Source organism: Pseudorasbora parva, chromosome 24 (genome assembly GCF_024679245.1).
Source record: "Pseudorasbora parva isolate DD20220531a chromosome 24, ASM2467924v1, whole genome shotgun sequence".
NCBI lineage: Eukaryota > Metazoa > Chordata > Actinopteri > Cypriniformes > Gobionidae > Pseudorasbora > Pseudorasbora parva.
In genome coordinates this window covers 28,810,927-28,833,857 of record NC_090195.1, presented here as the reverse complement: position 1 = coordinate 28,833,857, position 22,931 = coordinate 28,810,927, and the positions used below count along the sequence as shown (strand labels likewise).

Here is a 22,931-nt window from a genome sequence, read left to right as displayed (position 1 = left end):
ATTCACAAAATTGGACTTGCGCAATGCTTATCATTTGGTCCGCATAAGGGAGGGCGATGAGTGGAAAACGGCATTTAATACCCCCAGGGGTCATTTTCAATATTTAGTCATGCCCTTCGGGCTTTCTAACTCCCCAGCCGTTTTCCAAGCACTGGTCAATGACGTGCTGAGAGACATGGTAGATCAGTTCATTTATGTCTACCTGGATGACATATTGATATTTTCCTCTTCTCTCCAGGAACATGTTCAGCACGTCAGACTAGTGCTCCAGAGGTTGTTGGCGAATGGGCTTGTGCTTGTCAAGGCGGAGAAATGTTCGTTTCATGCACAGTCGGTCCCTTTTCTGGGCTTCATCGTGTCGTCCGAGGGGGTGCGCATGGACCCCAATAAGATTAAGGCTGTGGTGGATTGGCCAACTCCGGATTCCCGTAAGGCCCTGCAGAGGTTTCTGGGGTTCGCCAATTTTTACCGACGTTTTATTCGTAATTACAGCCAACTAGCCGCACCTCTGACCGCGTTGACCTCCAGTTCAGGTGGTCTGGTAGCTGGAAGCTACATTGTAGCTGGAAGCTACATTTTCCAAACTTAAGAGCCGCTTCGTTTCGGCTCCCATTCTCGTGGCCCCTGATCCCTCACGTCAGTTTGTGGTGGAGGTGGACGCGTCAGAGGTGGGAGTAGGTGCGGTGCGGTGCTGTCTCAGCGCTCCGCTTCGGACGATAAGATGCATCCTTGCACGTATTTCCAATCAGGATATGGGGATTATTAGGAGGCCATGATGGACAGAAGCCAATGGGCAAATTTGGCCAGGATGCCGGGGTTACACCCCTACTCTTTTTCCGAAAGACATCCTGGGATTTTTAATGACCACAGAGAGTCACGACCTCAGTTTAACGTCTCATCCGAAAGACGGTGCTCTTTGTCAGTATAGTGTCCCCATTACTATACTGGGGTGTTAGGACCCACACAGACCACAGGGTGAGCACCCCCTGCTGGCCTCACTATCACCTCTACCAGCAGCTACCTGGTTTTCCCAGTTGGTCTCCCATCCAGGTACTGACCAGGCTCAGCCCTGCTTAGCTTCAGTGGGAAGCCAGTCTTGGGCTACAGGGTGATATGGCTGCTGGTGATATGGCTCTTATAAAACTACAGAGCCCCAACACATGTTAAATTCTTAATCTGTGGCCAAATACTATATTTGTTGTCTGCATTTGATGTGTGGGCTCCATTTAAACCACATTTTTTGGTGTAAACTCTAAAAATAGATCAATCCACAATGATTGCCTAAAGGTGCCGTGTGTAATATATATGAAGATCTACTGACAGAAATGTAATATAATATACAAAACTATGTTTTCAGTGCTGTATAAACACCTAACACAATGTACCTGTCAGACACAGACGAGGACACAGAGGGATTAGTGCAAGTCCAAGGTTTATTATCAGAGGTTTCAGACACAGGTGATACTTAAAGGGATGGTGACACTCAGACGAAGGACGATGATGTTGAAGACGGACGAATGTTGTTGAGGACGAAGATGACAATGAGGATGATGAAGATGAAGAGGGATACAGATGAAGGCTTCTAGGCAGGACAGGTAGTCAATGAAGGGATCGGTGCGAGACCAGACAATGGGAGTGAGTCGGGTTGATATAGTGCTGGCTGGTGATGGTGCCCAGGTGTTCAGAATGATGGTGATGGGGAACGAGTGGGCATGGCAGTGACAGATGATTGTGAGCCCGAGACAGTACCCCCTCCTCCACGGGTGGCTCCTGACGGCTGGGACGGGCAGCGACGGGGTCTCCCACGGCCCCGAGGAGCGGGTCGGTCAGGGTGGTCTTGGTGAAACTGAGTGAGAAGATTGGGGTCCAGCACATCGTTCCTGGAGATCCAGCTCCGCTCCTCAGGACCATAGTCCTCCCAATCTACCAGGTATTCCATCCGGGAACCCCGTCGCCGCGAGTCGAGGATGACTCTCACCTGGTAGACTGATGGGTCCTCGTCGATGGTAGGAGGAGGAGGTACGGCACCATCATCAGGATCTGTGGGTGAAGGGACAGGTTCAGTGAAGGGCTTGAGTAAGGATACGTGAAAAGATGATGATATTTTGTAGGTGGGTGTTCTGCCTGGTTGTTCTGGTTCCCTGGACGGTACATCACCTTGAAACTGAATCTGGTGAAGAAGAGGGCCCAGTGGGCCTGACGATGATTCAGCCGTTTGGCATCTCGAAGGTACGCAAGGTTTCGATGGTCGGTGATGACTTCAAATGGATGTTCTGCTCCCTCCAGCCAGTGTCTCCATTCCTCCAGGGCGAGCTTGATCGCCAGAAGCTCCCAGTTCCCGATGTCGTAGTTCTGCTCCGCCGGGGATAGCTTTTTGGAGAAGAAGGCAAAGGGATGGAGTCGTGAGGGTGTCCCTTGCCACTGAGACAGAACCGCTCCGACCCCGGTCGATGAGGTGTCCACTTCGACGATAAACGGAAGATGAGGATTGGGGTGGACCAGGATCAGAGCAGACTGGAAGGCGTTCTTCAACTGCTGGAAGGCCTCAGTGGCCGATGGAGTCCAGGACAGAGACTTGGGCTGGTTCTGGAGCAGAGAGGTGAGTGAGGAGCTGAGCAGACTGTAATTCTTTATGAAGCGGCAGTAGAAGTTAGCGAATACAAGGAAGCGCTGCAGCTCTTTGATGGTAGTGGGTTGAGGCCAATGGGTGATGGTTTCCACCTTCCTCTGGTCCATCTTGACTCCTTGGTTGTCTATGATGTACCCAAGAAACTGGACAGTGGAGACGTAGAACTTGCACTTCTCAAGCTTGAGATAAAGGTGATGGTCTCTGAGCTTTTGCAGGACTTTACGGACATGCTCCTCATGCTCCCTCAGGTCACTAGAATAGATGAGGATATCGTCGATATAGACGATAACAAACTTGTTTAAGAATTCACGAAATACCTCATTCATGTAATTTTGGAAGACGGAGGGTGAGTTGGACAGCCCATACGGCATCACCCGATATTCATAGTGACCTGAGGGAGTGATGAAGGCAAATGAGGTTGTAGGCCCTTCTGAGATCGAGCTTTGAGAAGATGGTGGCCCCACGGAGCTGTTCTAGCGTAGATGGGACCTAGAGGAAGAGGATAATTAAACTTGACGGTCTTAGAATTAAGGTGATAGTAGTCGATACATAGCCGCAAGCCTCCGTCCTTCTTGGCCACGAAGAAAAAGCTCGAAGCGGCAGAGGAGTTCGATGGACGGATGAACCCTTGTTGTAGCGCTTCGTGCACGTACTCCTCCATGGCCTTCTGACAATACGCCGATTCATAACTGTTCAAATCTTTATTTGAGGATTGAAAACAAACCTGGAAGAGAAGACAATGCTGAATAAAGTCGTAGTTTTTGTTATTTTTGGACCAAAATGTATTTTTGATGCGTCAAGAGATTCTAATTAACTAACTGCTGTCACATATGGGCTACTTTGATGATGTTTGTATTACCTTTCTGGACATGGACAGTGTAGTGTGCATACATTTTCAATGAAGGAACAGAAAATCTCTCTGACTAAATGTAAAATACCTTAAAATGTGTTCCGAAGATGAACGAAGGTCTTACGGGTGTGGAACGATATCAGGGTGAGTCATTAATGACATAAATTTCATTTTTAGGTGAACTAACCCTTTAAAACCACAACTCAATCTAAAAACAATAAAATATCAATGTCAGCTGTTCTACAACAAATTGACATTGGTATTAGACATCATCCTTAAATTGAATTTTGTTCACTCAACGTCAGAACCTATGTTCAACCAAAGATGGTGTTGGAGGCCTGCTGGGTATATAGCAGTCATTGAGAAGCAGAAAAGCAGCAGCACCACCTTTCCCGTCATCCCTCCAAAACCTCATCTCTTCCTTTTATGTTAAGTTACCTCATCCAATCCTGTAGTCCATTGAGTTAATTAGCTCAAAGCTTGTGCCGAGTCTTGGGACCGAGCTCCTCCTTCATGGACAGCAAGCCAAATTCCACAACCTATTATTTATAGAGGCTGAATGGGCAGATGAACTTGTGAAGCTTTACATAAGACCCGTTTTTACACAGTAGTTTACATGCATACTGTGTGGTATTCACCAAGTTAGTGAGTATTCCGTTCTAAACGTACCCTGTGTGTGTGGCGTGGGTGGAATAGTGGAGTTGTAGCGTTGGTGCTGACAGCCAGGCGCAGAGGAATTTCTCATGGTAATGATCCTCGGTGTAGAGAGGGCCTTTAATTGGGTGAATATGTCATAAGGGCTCACAGTTAATCATAGCAAATAGAGGATGGCTGAGAGGAAGTTTGGGTCGTTTGGGAAATGGTGAAGAATGTAGGCTGTTGTAGTTGGGCTTTAGCAATGTGTACCATATGTAATTGGTGACTGAATTTTGTAGATAACTGAATGTTTCTCATTTATGAGATGGAAGCAAGAACTTTTTAAAGCCTTCAATGCCTCTTAGATGATAAAGACTGACATTTTACATACACTAGAAGCATATGTGACACTGTAAGCCTGTACAATAAATAGTGACTCACTTAGATGGGGGTTTTATTTAAAAGAATTATGAAGGAATAATTGATATGTAGTTGCGTCTTAAATTTAACTGCTACTCTAATTTAAACCATACAATCCCTTGAAGCTTCAGGCAAAGCTAAGAAAAAATATATAAATGCGCATACCATTAAGCGATGTTGTCTTTAAGATAGATGCAAAAAAATCTGATTCAACAAATACAAAGCTTTAGCTCATGAGTATTAATTACCTAATGTGACCTTTATCCAAGGAACCAATTCTTTGAGACAATAACCTGAGCCATAAATGTCATATAACTAATTACTCTGAAAATGATGCTGATTGGGCTGAAGAACACAGTCGCACATCCTTCACTGGAAGCAATTATTCTGAGTGTCAAGAATCTCCATAGCAAAATCTCTCACTGGTAATATATCTACTTTAATATAATTTAATATGTTGTTTAGTCAGAATACATGACTGGTTCTGAAAGGTAGTCAATTGAGAAACTGGCTTTTTGCACCTACAAAGATGTAGTTACAGCATCTTTGCAGAGTAGGAGCTAACTGCTGAAACCTTGAACTGCTTAATTTACTGACAGACAGCTGGTAACTAAACAGTTGGTTATACAAGGTAAATCCTACTAAGTTGAAATCTTGGCTCATGCATCTTGGTAGCTGGGCACCCCAGGAAGTTTGCCCAGGTACGTCATCATGACCTAATTCATATTCATGACCTTACCCTTGTCGGATTTGTCACATCGTCTCCAGAACACCTTGATGAGTCACGAATTGTCCCAATACAAATGCGTGGCCCGCTGTATGCTGCCTAGGGGAATGGAAAACTTGCGTGGGTGTCTTCTGCTGGATTTATCTTCTGAGCACAGCCTGAGCTAGCAGGGATTTAGCTATACCCCTGAGCTCTGTGGGCATTAGACCACCCACTGTGACGGCCAGAAAGAAATTCAAAAGCTCTTCTTGATAATTTATGCAGATATGACATCAAAACATTTAAATAGTTTGAATGTGCAATGCTTATATTGTGTAAAGCGAATGTGTGACTAATTTTAAAAACCACCAGCAATAATACATCTCTGAATAATAGACAGAAGCGGCAAACATACCTATTAAGCTGAAGTACCCATTAAGCACACTAGTATCTTTGAGCTCAGATTTATAAAAAGGCAAAAAATTATTTATCATCCTACTTGATGTTTAACCAATTGATGTGTATCTGTAATTATGGCAAACTGATCTCACAGATTTCCGTGAAATCAACACGGACCCTTAACTCAAAAATCCGTGGTAGTTTCACGGAATTGCCGAAAATTCCGTGATGGGTTCACGGAAGTGATGCCTATGTAAGTCAATGACAGGCAGCATCTGTGGTTCACACACACGGATTCCCTGTTCCAACACCTTATATTCGTCAGTTTGATTCAGTCAGCATAATATATTTACATTTATTTTTATTCAGATTCAGATACGTTTTGAACACTTAACTCAATCCTTTCCCTAAACCTACCCATTTGTGTATTATAAAAAAATAGGATATAACAGGCAGATACAAAGATACGGCAGGCACAATTTATTCAGAAACTAAAAAAATTCCAAGTGTTCCGAGGCCAAACGATTGATTTCTGTGAAGAAAATCCCCAAAAGCGATCAGTAACGTTGAGTCCATCCGCCGAATATTAATACATTTCAAATATTGCCGCCGGAAGAAACGTCACGTCAGGTTTGACAGCATTGGCTGTCGTGTGTCTCGTGACCAATTGCGTCATTACGTCCACTTTGATTGTAAAATGCCATTGGCTCTCGTGTGTCTCGTGACCGATCGCCTCATGCTGACGTTTGTATCATTTGAATCATGATAAATATGAATGGAGTGCGTGTGTGGAGCGTGATCATCATTTCAACGATTAAAACATTAAGATCAACAACATGAAGATATCGTATGACTTCAGAAGACTTAGAATGCAACATGAGTTAATACTTCTATACTGTTTCTGGTCCGTTTTTGCAATAAATAACTGTGACATTTATTTGCCTGTTATGTTTTATATTGTTGAGTCTGGTAGATTTAGGGTAGGAGTGGAGTTAGTTGCTCCTAAATATAAAAGTAGGCTATAAATATTCATAAAATCATGTCTACTTTTACAAATGCAAATAATTAAATCTGTGTTGGGAATCCATGTGTGGACCACGGATGCTGACTGTCATTGACTTACATAGGCATCACTTCCGTGAACCCATCACAGAATTTTTGGCGATTCTGTGAAACTACCACAGATTTTTGAGTTAAGGGTCCGTGTTAATTTCACGGAATTCTGTGAGACCAGGTTGAATTATGGGTATCTGTGTGTTCACACTGTCCGGCGGCCATTTTGAAAGCTGTCTGAAAACTTTCACCTAAAGAGTAGCCCCTTAAAAGTGTTTTTAAAAAAATTATTATTATTATTATTATTATTTTGTGATGCTTAAGCATTTATTTTGGATTAGCATAACTTTTTACTGCAAAATTAATAGATTAAAGGGGTACTTCAGCGCTGGGAAGATGAATCTGTATTTAAACTGGGTCATCAATGCAGTAGAAATGTGAAATTATTTTTGAATTTGGTGTCTTCTAGACTGAGAAAAGACAGAAAATGTATTTTTGTCCCATGGGGATGAAAGACTACAATTCCCAGAATGCGTCGCTGCCCTGTGAGGCCATTCCCAACACCACCAACTTCATTACTGTGACTGAGTTAGAGAAGACACTACAATTAAAAACTGAACGTGTCTGTTCAATATAATGAGTGAGTCACCGCGCGAGTGTCACAGCCCTGAGCACTAACTGCACGAGTGATGAGAGCTGAGGTAATCGCGACTCGCGGCATACATTCACAACGCGAGTTCAGTCTGGCACGCGTTTCAGTTCATGCATTTGCAAGCTTAACTTTCATAGAAATGAATTTGAGAAGTTAAAAGACTTACATTGCTCACCATAGCTCCGTTTAAATGATCCTGTCTGCAAGCTGAGCTCTCCCTGCCAGCTGAGTGTAATCGCCCATCCCCCATGCGCAGATTCAAAACATGCGGAAATGGCTCCCTCTGCTGGCTGTAGTCTTTAGCCTCTGGGCAAACATTCCTCCTATGATGCAAAAATCGTCATTTTGCATCATAGGAGGAATTTTTCCAGAAATAAAATGCATAAATCTCTTGTCTCAGGGAGATATGAGGGGGGAAAGCACAATAATTTGAATATTCTCGAGGGTGTCTACTGATACAAAGCCATATGCTAATCGCTGAAGTAACCCTTTAATGTTTAGACTTTTGCATATTCTAACTTGGAACCTGGATTTGGGAAGTAATTACAGTTAGATCCAAACGATAGTTTTAGCAACAAAGCACAGTTGCCACAGAACATTGTTAGCTTACTAGCTGTATAAGACTGTGCGCTACTCTAATATATTACTTCACAGGCATTATTGGCATGTCAATTTAAATCCAATTCATTATATTATACATTTACAGTTTATTGATGTTCTCTGTTTTTTCACTGCTATAATTTTTAAAGACATCATATAATAATAAGGTGAGCTTAAAGGATGCACTACTATAAAAATCACAGCTTCAGTGTGACATCAATAAGAAAAAATGTAATTTCAAATATTTTTAATAGCTGTAAATATGAAAATATTTAATATGACCTAGATTATTCATTTAGCATAATTGTCCTTTTAAATATAATTGATATAATGATACAACATCTTAATTGAAATGCATTTTTCATTAAAAAAATAAAAAATAAAATATATATATAAATAATTGTGTGAGACACATTTCAAGGTTGGAAGGCATCAAGGCACGTCTGAATCTAATGTTAATTTCACTTCCTGCCTCCTGAGAGCCCTTCATCTGATTGAGTTTTGAAGGCAGCATAGATGGATCCTTCGCTGCCTTTGATATCCCACAATCCTGTGTGTTCCATTCTGTGACAGTTGAGCTAGAAAAAGAAAGATGCCGTCGAAATTCGTGATTGCTGGTCAGTTTGTGTGTAAATGTAAGTTACCAACGTTTTCCACTGATGTAATTTCTAGCAAGAAATTACTTAAGTAGTAATTAAATATTTGTTTAGTTCCCACCAAAGCTATCTCTATTTTGCCGTAGATCAGTGGTTCCCAACCTGTGGGCCGCGGCCCACTAGAGGGCCTCAGTGATCCTCCGGGTGGGCCGCGAGATAACTTAAAATAGGGTAGGCTATAGGGTGAGTATCCCTTTAGGTACAAGAATAGGCCAAATACTATGTCAAGTACTTAAAGGGGCACTGTGTAGTATTTTTACTAGTTTTTTTTATATTTTTTTAGTAAAATATCCCAAAACCACCAGGGCAGTGTTATATTTTTTGTTCAGTTGAGTTCTTACAATATCCCAAATGCAGGGGTGATAAGTAATCAAGTAAAAATACTTTGATACTTTACTTAAGTATTTTTTTCGGGGATCTGTACTTTACTTGAGTATATTTTATTTGCATCTACTTTTACTCTTACTCCACTACAATATTAAAGGCAAAGATTACTTTTTACTCCAATACATTTCCCCATGCCCGCTCCAAGTATTAAGTATTTATTACACTTGATTTCCAAACCGGTCTGGTCATTCATGGATGATGCAGTCGGGTATAGACTTGGAAAAGCTGACAAGTCAGGTTTGCCAAACTAACGTTAGCTCAGTGTTTCCCCAACTTTTTTATTTTGTGGCACACAATTTACTATGAAAACATTGGTAACATTTTACAATACAGGTGCACTATTATAATTCATGCCTAACTAATGCACAGATAATCATGAGTTAATGTATTACTAATGAAGAACTAAACCATTTATTAATGATTACGGCATCAGCAACTAATGAACATTCTCTATGATTAATAGATTAAGTAATATATGAATTGCTATTGACATAATTAATTCCCTAAAAACAAATTTAATTAACTAATAATGTAAATTTATGTATTCAAAGCCATAAATTCCGACTCTCAGTTGTGTTTAATTAATCATAACAATTGGCAAAATTATATTATGACTTTACTTGTTGAGGCACATGACTATTAACTAATTGTTATGTAATATGTCATTGTGGTTATGGCTTTTGAATTAATTTTGAATTAGTTAATAGTATCTTGCTCCTCATCTGTTTTATGGAGCTAATGTTATGGAACATGTCTATTTTAAGTTTAACCCCTATACTGCCTTAAGGTGCTTCATTGTCTCCTATTAATTGCAAAGCTAACAAATTCTTAATTGCAGTATCTAATCTTATAATTTGTTCAATTAAAGCATTGCATATCAGTCCCAAAAGATTTTATCTGCTTAATTATTTATATTTACAGTTAATTTGAATATTTACTTTTTACTTTCGGTACTTGAGTACGTTTTAAATCTGATACTTTTGTACTTTTACTCAAGTGATGTTTGAATGGAGGAACTTTCTACTTTTACTGGAGTTTTTATTTTATTTAGGTATATATACTTTCACTCGAGTATAACTTTTAAGTACTTTTACCACCTCTGCCCAAATGTTTCCAACTATTTGTAAATTGTGAGAAAATTGCTATTTTAACCAAGGAGCCGGGATGTCTGAGGCAGTCGTAGTTAGTAGTGTGAACAAGTGTCACAGCAGCCACTGAGCGAACGCGTATGTCATATCATCATTTTAAACACACTTAAATGTATCTAATATGATAAACAGAGCTGCATTACCTAAAGCTGGGCATACACTGTGTGATTTCTATGCGATTTCAGCAAGGTTACCTACTCACACTGTACGGGTGAAAAATGCGCAATAAAACCTCCGTGCCTTGTTGTGACGATAGACGTAGGCTATTATAGAGAGATAGCCTATCAAATGTATCGATAGCTATCGATATCAAGAAGATTTCAAATTTATGTATGAATAATAATAATAATAATAATTATCTTTATTATTATTATTAGAGTATGCCTACTTTTATTAATAAATTGACATTACATTAATTTGCACCCCCAACTATTTCATAATGCATAATCGACAAAAACTGCATAATAAAAAAAAATAGATAGATTACTCATCCATGTCATGTCAGAACACGGCAAGTCAGTCTCAATGAAAAGTAAGAGCAGATTTATCTAAAAACAACATGTTTAACACAAAATGGGCCTACTTTTTCTCTCACAATATGGACCAAAATAGAAATATTAAGAAAATAATTTAAGACAGTCATAGGCTTATCTAGCCTGACGTGGTCATACACAGTTCTAGTCAGAATCTGAGTCTGAAACTGCTCCATTGGGCTGTGATTATGGGGCGTGTTTCAACCAAACCAGGAAAGACCTCGATTGGATAGACCTACAACCAGAGCATAGGTACCCCCTACGACCTCCAACCCCCCCCCCCACACACACACACACACCACCACCACTTGAAAGAATTTAAGAATTTAATGATACACAGAGTACTTACCCAACATGATCATCAATAGTGAAGGTGAATGCATATACAAACAAGCTCTCCGTTTAGGATTCAAACAAATATAATCCAAGCCCCTTTGATGATGTGCATGATTACGTTACTGTTGATCATCTGTCCGTCATCGTCTAAAGCCCGCTCTGATGATTTCATAGGTCCGAACAGTTTCTGTTTAGCAGTTACTCCTCTATAGATCGAGGCCAGACCGAACCACCCGACCTAACGTTTTTGTGGGTGGGGCTAAGTTCGGCTGGCATCCAGGCTAAGGGTTATCAGCATGTTGAAGTAGATTCTCTCGTTGTCTCTTAGAATATCAGCCGAAAGCTTGTCAGATTTTACTTTCACTTTCTGTAGTAAATTGACAGGGTTTGAGAGTGTGTTTGCACATTTAAGTTTGCACATTGTGTGATATCTACGGACTCGCGTTCATGAATTAAAACGGGAAAAGAAAGAAGAAAAAAAGGCCAACATGACATTGTGTCATGATGGACAACAGTTCCCACTTCCCGTCATAATAAGATTAGGGTAAATATTAATTAATATTAAATAAATAAATAAATAAAGTGTGAAAGTAAAACAAGTAACCCTAAATGAATGATCAACTAGCTAAATGAATAAGAGGCACTGGATATGCTATAGCCTACACAGTGGTTTAGAATAATAATTATCCATTTTACAACACAAACCACAGGCACAACCACAACAGTTTACTTAATTTCTGCTATTTGATAGCTGTCTACATAACTTAAAGATCTTCCTCTTTTCGTTTTCTTCCTTGCTGCTTTTAAAAATTAAATGGTTAAACTTCTTCTTTCGCGCAGGCGCAGTGAGGGAAAAAAGGACAATCAGTTCGTGGCTTTGCTTCAGCTGTGCGATAACCTCATGAGAGGCGAGCAGAATTTCTGACATGCCAGAAGTTCATCCGACCATCCTATCCCCGATCGTGAGAGGTTTGTCGCCTCTTGTTTCCCCCTGTACACTGCACGAACACCTGACGACAAACGACGCACGATAAACCTGAAAATCGCCACGACCCAAAAAAAGAGTCTCACGAGTCAGAATTTGGCTCAAAATCGGACGAAAATGGCACAGTGTATGCCTAGCTTTATACTCATGACTGGGACAGAGGATATGGTGCCGGCGACTGTGTCCCGTCATGATAAAAGTCCCGCTCCTCGCGAGGCGTGTTGCGCAACAATCGCTCCAGCGGCCTTGCACAGCGCCCTCAACACTTAGTCCTGCTCCGCTTCATACTACAGTAACGGTAATAACCACATCCTTGAACATGATTTCTGCCCGAGTCCTTTCCCGATTCTTTTCCACCATCTGTGAGGTGAAGACCACATGTCCCAAGATTCTGAGCTCAAACGTGGCATCATCAAACTACTCCTTTGTTTTGAATAGGCGACCTCAAGCGGACAGAAAAGTTAGCTTTAAGTGCAACTTTAAGTATATTTTGAGAAGTACATAAAAAGTAAACTGAAAGTATACTTTCTTATTTTTAGTTTAGGGGGGGGGGGGGGGGTGAAATGTTGTTTCATGCATACTGAGCTTTTTACACTGTTAAAGACTTGGATTCCCATCCTAAACAAAGACAAAGTTTCAAAAACTAAGTTGGACGTTTGATGGAGTATTTCTGTGTCAAAAATACTCCTTCCGGTTTCTCACAAGTTTCAGAGAGTTTTTTTCGAGTATGGCTCGGCTTGACGTCAATAGAGCGGAAGGTCCTTGTATGGGCCGTACGGGCTCTTCTCCCGGAAGGGTGTGTGCACGCGTGACTAGATGAACGCCGCCCATAAACACTGCTCTCCGGTGAAGCAGATTCACTCGTCTGTGCAACACGTCTGTCGCGCCGCGTTCCACTTTATTCCTATGGGAAACATCAAGCGACTTCAACACTTCAGCACAGCATTCCGGGAAGGCAGTGCTGCATTTGAACTGATCTGAACGCAGAAATGACGGGAAGCGTCACAACATACGCTTCGGTCGCAAAAGTGAATCTCCACGGTCTCTGCTGTCAAGACTTCACGAAATCAACAGTTAACTTACCAAATAAATGTTTTTTTTTGACGGAGCGGTCCCAGCGATAAAGGTTCGGTCCTGCTTTGGAAACGGGCGGTGAGTAAAACTGCTTCAAATGTCTGTTGTTGGCTATCGTCGCGTGAGTAAACATCAGTAAACAACACGATCGTGTATAACGTTAGTTAATTTATCAATGGAGCATGTGATCTATGGTGTGTGTTTAAATACATTTGTTTAGCTGACCAATATAGGTGTCAGTTTGTTTATTGTAAAACCACCCAAACATAAACCTAGCGTTCTCACAAAGCGTGCTTCGTCATTCAAATGCACTAACGGTTACGCCATTGTTGTTCTATAACGTATAAAGTCTGACGTGCAAAACCGTTTTGCTTGCTACTGCTAAGGTTTAGTCGCATACAATAGTCCATAAACCGAATCATGTCCTCATAAACTGCGAGTAAACACACACAAATGTTGATCTGATTCTGGATCATATATGTATTAGTTGAATCTGATAGCCAATGTTTATTTAGGGTAACGTTTAATTCTCCACGCTTGAGGACGTCACTGCTTTGTGCGCTTGTCATTCTTTAGCTCCGCCCACTCGATACGCCTCCAGGCGCTGTTTTTTTTCCGGAAAGACTCGGTACAGCCTATATTTCTTTTATAAATATAATAAAACTAAAGACTTTTTGGAGATATGAAGGATGCAATACTACTCTATAGGTACTCAAGATTGACATGAGATTGACTGAAACTGAGTGTTTCACCCCCCCTTTAAAAGAAGTATACTATTAGAACACTAATATGGGGCTCTATCTTGCACCCAGCGCAATTGACTTTGTACACCGACGCAGGTGTCATTCCTATTTTGCACCCGCGCAAAGCACGCTTTTCCCTCCACAGAAGCACGTCGCTAAACTAGTGAATGAACTTGCGCTCCCTGTGCGGTTCAGCCCAAAAAAGGAGGCGTGTTCCGGCGCAAACAATCCCTGGTGCTATTTTGCTGTTCCATTAAACAATTGCGCCACTGACCAGAAAAAACCTGGTCTAAAGTCAGTGGCGCGTTGCGCATTGTTCATTATGCTATTTTAAGGGCGCATGCTTGACCATAATGTATAGCGTGCACAACGCCCATACACTTTGCTCATGAAATCTACACAGATGCAACAGTTATTTTTGCAAATCATAAATTGTTACACTAAAAAAATATTAACACATAAGAGGACTGAAATCATTGTGGTGTGCCACGAAGATGTGAAAAATAGGCATAAATCTAGCTTACAAATTATTCAGGCTAATTGTAGTAATTAAGTATCAGACCTGTTTGCCCAATAGTGGCAAGACATATATGTATATAAGGACATCTGACAAATTGGTTTGTCAAGAACCAGAAAAAAATAAATAAAGAAATCGACTGAAAAAACTGGTTAACTGACGCCTGTTTAATCGACGCTATTTTGGGTGGGTTTCTCCCATCCCCATACAACACTCTTACAAGAACATCAGTCTCCTCGGCTGTCCCTTACGAAAGGAAAATATATTTAGCAATATATTATTTTGAAATATAATATATTGTAAATACATGGAATGATATATTGATGGTATTATAGCCTACAATATATTATATATTCCTGTAATATATTGCAAAATATAAATGATTGCCGCTTTCATATATTGTAATATATTGAAGAATATAAATATTAAATCCCAAATATGTGAATATATTGCCTAATGTATTACATGATATTTTCCAATATACTGCAATATATTTTTGTTTCGTTAGGGGTGAACCGCTCCTGGCGTGCGCCTGGTAAATACGCCATAATAATAGCAATCCCATAATGGAACTTACGCACCTGCTTTTAAAGGGAATGTTGGATGACGCTCTGATTGGTGTATTCACGTTACGCCCAAACCACACCTATGAATAATGAAGCTACTTCAGACCAACCCATTTTAGATTTGCGCCGGGCGCAAGAGCCATTTATTCCGCCGGGAAAATAGCAACAGCGCCGATACCCGCCCACAAAGTTGCTTGCGCTTCGCGCTTTGACACTTGCGTTTCAGATCGTTAAAATAGAGCCCATGAAGTCATGCTGGAGAACAATATTTGTATTTAGAGACATTCTAAATACTAAGTTATTCATCTTCACTTCACTGGTGGTTTTGGGCATGAGGATGCAAGTGAGTCATAACACAGGTCAGAACCAAACCTGTGTCTCCCACTCATCCTCTCTGGAGAATGTGCGCTAATTGCTAGGTCACAGTTATGACATTGCTAAATTTGAATTTAATATACTGAAAATAAGAGGCTCATCATAACTTATGACGTGTGAGACATTTATGAAATATGAAATGACCTCTGCAGTTACCCTTTAGACACAGATGTGATATGTGATCGTGAATCTGAAACATTCTTCTCCATTTGTGCCAGTGTAGAGAAAGGCCAGTCTCACTATATTGATTGGCTGTTCGTTCCACTGACAGAGTGCTCTTGAAAAGAGAAATCAATGCTAAAGTGATTTGTTTATACTCTTTCAGTATGCTTTTACCTTACATTACAGCTCATCAGGACTCACAACCCAAAGAGTTTACAGCGACCTTAGGTCATTAAACCCTTAGTATCGAAGGATGGATGAAGCTTAGGCTGTAGAGTTTGCTGGAAGGTGAGGAAAAAAGCTACAGTAACCAAATAGACTTCAGTTTGGTCACCCCATTAACTTCCCCCATAAAAGGTGCACTATGCGACTTTCCGTCCACTGGAGGGCACCTATTCTAAACAAATGCGTAGTTTGATGACGCAAAGTGTGAGCGCAGTATCTTGGGATATGTGATCTTCACCTCAGAGTCGGTGGAAAATAGGACTCAGGCAGAAATCATGTTCATGGATGGAGTTATTAACGTTACTGTAGTGTAAAGCAGAGCAGGACCGAGTGTTGAAGGAGCTGAGCACGGCCGCTGGAGCGATTTTTATACAAACACACGGCTCGCGGGTACCGGGGCTTTTATTATGACGGGACAGGACACAGTTGCCGTTTTTTCCGGTCATGATTATAAGGTAACTCAGCTCTGTTTATCATATTAGATACATTTAAGTGTGTTTAAAATTATGTTATGACGTTACTCTGTGCGCTCACTCGGCGCTGCTGTGACATGTTCACACTGCTAAGAGAAAAGCGCTTCTGCAGAATAAAACCGTGGGTAACGCAGAAATGACGCGAATGACAGGCGACTCGCTCGCTGAAACGTCCCGGTCCATAGTTAAAATAGCAATTTTCTCACAATTTACAAATAGTTGGAAACATTTGGTATATTGTAAAACATTTGGGATATTGTAAAACACACCAAATTACAAAAACAGCAATAAGGTACTCAATGCTCACTAGACAAAATCAAACAAAGTCACTTACAGAAATTGCATTTCAAAGGGCTCTGATAGGCATGATGAAGCTGGATGTCTGCAACCACATGGAGCACCTTGCACAACTCAAGCACTCAAGAAATATGGCCTACTTCCTCTTTTAAACAGGAAGCCATAAGAAAACGAAGGGAAACTCAGAAATAAGTATCAAAATAAAAGTCCTTGTATAAACCAACGTTTTAAAGTCCAACACAAAAGCGCTTCTGCAGAATAAAACCGTGGGTAACGCAGATATGACGCGATTGACAGGCGACTCGCTCGCTGAAACGTCCCGGTCCTTAGTTAAAATAGCAATTTTCTCACAATTTACAAATAGTTGGAAACATTTGGGATATTGTAAGTGCTCAACTGAACAAAATATATAACACTGGCCTAGTGGTTTTTGGATATTTTACTGTAAAAATACTACATAGTGCACCTTCAGTATGAAATGATTCACTGACAAGGTTTTAGTAGTATTATTAGTGTTATTTTTGATGAAGAAATTGCCTTAAAGGGATACTTCACTGCCTTTTCATATTAAACTATGTTATTCCCTTAACTTAAACGAGTTGATACATACCTCTCTCGTCTCAGTGCGTGCACTTAATCGCTCTGACACGCAGTGACGATCTGATAGCTTTTAGCTTAGCTCCCTAAGCCCAGTTCATTCACTATGGAACCAAACAGAGATCAAGTTAGAAGTACCAAACACCTCCACGCTTCCCCTATTTAAATACAGTTACACGAGTAGTTGAATGATCAAGTATGGTGACAAAATAAAACGTGGCGCGTTTCTAATCGGATTAAAAAGGAGAACTATAATGTATGGCGGAATAGCACTTCTGAGAGTACTTCGGCTCGGCGAAGTAAAAAGTCCCGGCCGAAACATCTTCCCTCACATCTCCCTATTGACAGAAATGAGAGAGTGAGGGGGAGGTGTGAGGAAAGATGTTTCGGCCGGGACTTTTTACTGCGCCGAGCCGAAGTACTCTCAGAAGTGCTAATCCGCCATACATTATAGTTCTCCTTTTTAATCCGATTAGAGAAGTACCACGTTTTATTTTGTCACCATACTTGATCGTTCAACTATTCGTGTAACTGTATTTAAATAGGGAAAAGATGGAGGTGTTTGGTACTTCTAACTTGATCTCTGTTTGGTACCATAGTGAATGAACTGGGCTTAGTGGGCTAAGCTAAATGCTATCAGATCGTCACCGCGCGTCAGAGAGATTAAGTGCACGCACTGAGACGAGAGAGGTATGTATCAACTAGTTTTAGTTAAGGGAATAATATAGTTAAATATGAAAAAGCGGTGAAGTAACCCTTTAAGAACACTCCTTACCTTTAATATTGAATGTTCACTTGGTGCATGACCTGACCTGGGTGTGTTACAGACATAAATGATGCCTTATTAATTGTGCGATGTATTGAGAGAGGAGTGCTAAAGCTTAAAGGGTTAGTTCACCCAAAAATGAAATTTATATAATCAATGACTCACACTAATGTTGTCCCACACCCGTAAGACCTCCGTTCATCTTTGGAACACAGTTTAAGATATTTTATATTTAGTCAGAGAGCGTTGCAAGTGTATGCACACTATACTCCATGTCCATGTCCAGAAAGTTAATAAAAACATCATCAAAGTAGTCCATATGTGACATCAGTTAGTTCATTAGAATCTCTTGACGCATCGAAAATACATTTTGGTCCAAAAATCACAAAAACTACGACTTTATTCAGCATTGTCTTCTCTTCCGCGTTTTTTTTTAAAATTCAAAGAAAGATTCAAACGGTAATGAATCAGCGTACTGTTTTATGATTCGGATCACCAATGTCACGTGATTTCAGCAGTTTGACACACGATCCAAATCGTGAATCAATACGCTGATTCATAAGCATTCAAATCTTCATTTGAGGATTGAAAACAAACCCGGAAGAGAAGACAATGCTGAATAAAGTCATAGTTTTTGTTATTTTTGGACCAAAATGTATTTTCAAAGCTTTAAAGCTACACTGTGTAACTTTTTTAGTTTATTCTTAGCTAAAAACACTTAGTTCTTTCAAAAATATATGTGCTCATTAATGTATATTTACTTCATAGACGTAATAAAGTATTCTCGTAAGTTTATAATATGCCATTGAAAATACATACTGGTGAGGGGTTCGAATGCCGGTCGCCATGTTGCCCCTCCATCTTGAAAATACATTAGCCAAAGAGGGACATATCCGTAAATTCAAGCTTCGCCTTTCGCGTTTTAACACTCGATGGCACCGTGTCGAATGTGAAGAGGGGGATTGCCATGTTAATCTTGGACTAAATCGGCCACCGTAGGAATTTAAACGAAATCAGAATTGAGAGGAACTGAAACTAATATTCACTTGATGGTCATATACCTTTTCACCGCTAGATCGGGGAAAATATCACACAGTGTAGCTTTAAGAGATTCTAATTAACTAACTGATGTCACATATGGACTACTTTGATGATGTTTTTATTACCTTTCTGGACTGGAAAGTATAGTGTGCATACACTTGCATACGCTCTCGGACTAAATATAAAATATCTTAAACTGTGTTCCAAAGAGGAGGTCTTACGGGTGTGGAATGACATTAGGGTGAGTCATTAATGAAATTAATTTTATTTGTGGGTGAACTAACCCTTTAAGGCCCCGATATCGATGAACGAACTGGAGTGACATAATTTCAAACTAAATCAGGCAAATTAAGTTCATTTTAAGTTTGTTTTGGGAGTTTTAAAACAGCTTGCCAAAGTCAACTTTCTGGTTGAGCTGGAATCAAGCATTCACACCCCATTTATAAGGCAGTTGACTGGACTGTTCTTCAACAGCTTGGCAATTGACAGAAATATGAGGAAGAACCCTGTATCGTCTTATCCACTTTCCCCATATTCAGCACCAATTGATCTCTGTCAAAAAAAACTACAGCATCTCCATAAAAGCTTTTCCGGAGCTGAGCCAAACATGCATATGAATATCCTAAAGTGGTCACGACGTAGAAGGCTTTTAAAGGCTTCCTTTAAGTTTAAAGTAAACAAACCTTGGAGAGAACTAAGACTGCCAGGATACAAATTTACTTTGAGAATAGGCCATGACCACTTAGTTGGAGTCTTTGTGGGGAGATCAGTCATTATTAATGAAGCAAAAATGCTGACAATGTAAAACCAACCAGGAGATTTTTGCAAATAGAACATATTTGAAGTGCTGTAGGCTATGATGCAATTATCAGGGCTCTGCATGGAACTATTTTAAAAGGTTTCATCAATGGCCCTGTTAACGCCTGGAATTAAGATGTGTTTTGTTTGATTGGATCTCAAGTAGACAAGGGATATGCATTGACGCTTATACACATAATCTGTCTCTTATGTCCACTTTCGTCCACTGCTGTCCTGATTTCTTTGAGGGGAGGGCCTGGCTAGCATTCTTTCTATAATGTTAATGCATTAGGTCAGTAGGAAGAGAGCAGGCAGTCTTTTGTGGCTGTTCAAATCTATTCAAACACATGAAAGCAAAGCTACGAAAGCAATCCAGTCAAAGGAGTTTTCTACTGCCTCTTTAAGTGGTTGAAAATGGACAAATCCTGTTTACACGCTTCTTAAAGGAACATGCCACTTTTTTTCTGAAAATAGACAGAAGTTAGCATATTTTCAGACGCTGCGTATATCATTGTGCCTGCTGCACCCATGGTACGGCAGCAAAAGTTCCTTGATTATTACACAGGAAGGAGAGTAGAGTTCCTAGCCATATCAGCCTATAAAATTGCACATTTTCATTTTCTGTTGGTCTTAGTACACACTGTAACTACAGAAGAGTCAAGTTTTTTTAAATAGGAAAAATATTGAAACTCGTTGGTAGTTTTTTGAGCGAGATGCTAACGGTCTAATCAGAATGATCTATGTTAAGCAATGTTAAAAGTTATACCGCCAGATCTGGAGATCAGCTGAATGGATTCGAAAACAGTAAAACTCAACTGTTTAACTCTAGGGTAGTTGGAAAATGAGCCTCTTTTAAAAAATGGTTGTGTTCCTTTAATACCAGGTGTAAACAGGGCCAAATTTGTAATGAAAATCCTAAAAGCTTTGGAAAATGGTTTAGTACCACCAACATTACCCAGAACAATTTGTACCAGGAACTTCTTTTACAGGAACTTTTCTCCCCTCAGACCTGCAACTGTCTGCATTTCCACCGCGTTCTAAAGTACCATGAAGATTAGGCAAATCAGTCCGGTGGTGTAGGACTGCGCGCGACTGCTCCTCCAAGTCAGTGACGGACAGTAATCATTTTTGCGCGACACTAGCCATGTTTACAAGCACACTTTTTTTGTCATTCGGATTGAAAGATTAAGTGGACTGTTTACATGAGTCGTTATATAAACCGATCTGGTGTTTACATGTGATGAATTTCAATCCCAATCATTTTGTGACATGTACTTTTTGTCTGCCGCATCAAAAATGTCAACGCTGTTTTCTCCAGCAGCTGGAGTGTGTTAAATGTAGCAACTCTTAACGGCCACCAGGACTAATACAGTATTATATAAGCAATTTATTTGTTGTAACGTGTAATAATCATCTCAGAAAAAAAAAACATCTTCTGTCAGGCGCAGTTAAAGTAAGAACTGCCTAGGGCAATATACGCTGTGTCATTATTCCAACATTATCTTCATAACTTACGAAATAAAAAGTTTACCTCTCAGAAAAATGAGCTTTCCTCTCTTGTCAACACGGTGCACGCTTTCACGTCATGTAAGGACGTACACTTAAAGGGGGGGTGAAACACTCAGTCTCATGTCAATCTCATGTCAATCTTGAGTACCTATAGAGTAGTACTGCATCCTTCATATCTCCGAAAAGTCTTTAGTTTTATTATATTTATAAAAGAAATATGGGCTGTACCGAGTCTTTCCGGAAAAAACCGAGCGCCTGGAGGCGTATCGTGTGGGCGGAGCTAAAGAATGACAAGCGCGCAAAGCGGTGAATGTCCTCAAGCGTGGAGAGACCCATGGCTATCTCAGCTAATAGATATATGTTCCAGGCTGAAATAAATTGAACAGGTGAAACAGCAACACAGGACGTCCGTCTCTGTGGTATGTACTGTATTTAGTGGCCTGTCAACATTTGTGTGTGTTTACTCGCAGTTTATGAGGACATGATTCGGTTTATGGACTATTGTATGCGACTAACGTTAAACCTTAGCAGTAGCAAGCAAAACGGTTTTGCACGTCAGACTAGTGTAACGTACAGAGAACAACAATGGAGTCCGTTAGCGCATTTGAATGACAAAGCACGCGATCGTGTCCTTTACTGATGTTTACTCACGCGACGATAGCCAACAGCTTAGACATTTAAAGCAGTTTACTCACCGGCAGCTTTCAAAGCAGGACCGAACCTTTATCGCTGCGACCGCTCCGTCAAAAACACACTTCTTTGGTATGATTTGGTGAAGTCCTGACAGCAGTGAACGGTGGAGATCCACTTTTAGACGCGACTGACGCGATGTTGTGAAGCTTCCCCTCATTTCTGCGTTCAAATCGGTTCAAATGCAGCGCTGCCTTACCGGAATGCTGTGCTGAAGCGTTGAAGTCGCTCGACATCATTCATAGGAATAAAGTGGAGCGCAGCGCGACCATAGGGCGCCTGAGAGGTGGCTGAGAGGAACGCGCGCCATCAGACAGAGATCAAGACTGATATTTACTGAACGCAGAACGAACCTCGCAAAATACTTTTAAAAATGCCGGTTGAAATAAAATGCTGCATGAGCTAAACCAATCAGCATGTTTAGCGCCCAAGTCCCGCCCTCGAAAGTTCCTGAACTTTGAAAAAGTACTACCTCCCGAGCAGGGCCGTTTGGAGGGGGAAATATTTACCCAGAACTTAATTTAGACCCTGGTTCCTGCGGTCGAAACACACCGAGTCCCACCCCAAAGTTCCTGGTTCCTGGGTAAAGTTCCTGCGGTGGAAACACGGCTTAAGTGTGTGTTCAAAAAAAAAGTGTGTTGTGATTCAAAACTGTGTGCTGGATCGCCATTCACTCAGATCCGTAAAAAAGTCTAAAAATGCTGTTTTATGCTGCCATGCCAGTAGTTAGCGATGTCACTTTGTAAAGAAACACTACACTCCTATAGAGTGAACACATAATATGCATGCACATGACATCAAATGACCAGCCAAAACACACATTTAGTGTTTGTTTTTTTTGTGTATAAAAAATTGCAGATAAACCTCCCCTAATGTCCTGGAATTACCAGTATTGTGACATAGTGTAGTGGATATGTAAAAAGAAAAAATAAGTCTTGGTTCTATCCATCATTTGTTCACTGGATTTTGAGATGCAGTCAAAAAGGAATACTATCTTGCAGTTGATTGTGGATGGCCAGTTTTTTTGGTTAAATGATTAATGAAAAATGACACATCACCAGAGAAAAGATTGAGTTAAGTTTTGATTAAACAAAGTAAAAAGAGCCTT

At 40.5% G+C, this 22,931-nt stretch overlaps 1 pseudogene; it reads right to left on the bottom strand.

The window, feature by feature from the left end:
• Positions 1-1,008: 1,008 nt before the first annotated feature.
• On the bottom strand, positions 1,009-1,125 carry LOC137064294 (5S ribosomal RNA; annotated as a pseudogene).
• Between the last annotated feature and the right edge of the window lie 21,806 nt (positions 1,126-22,931).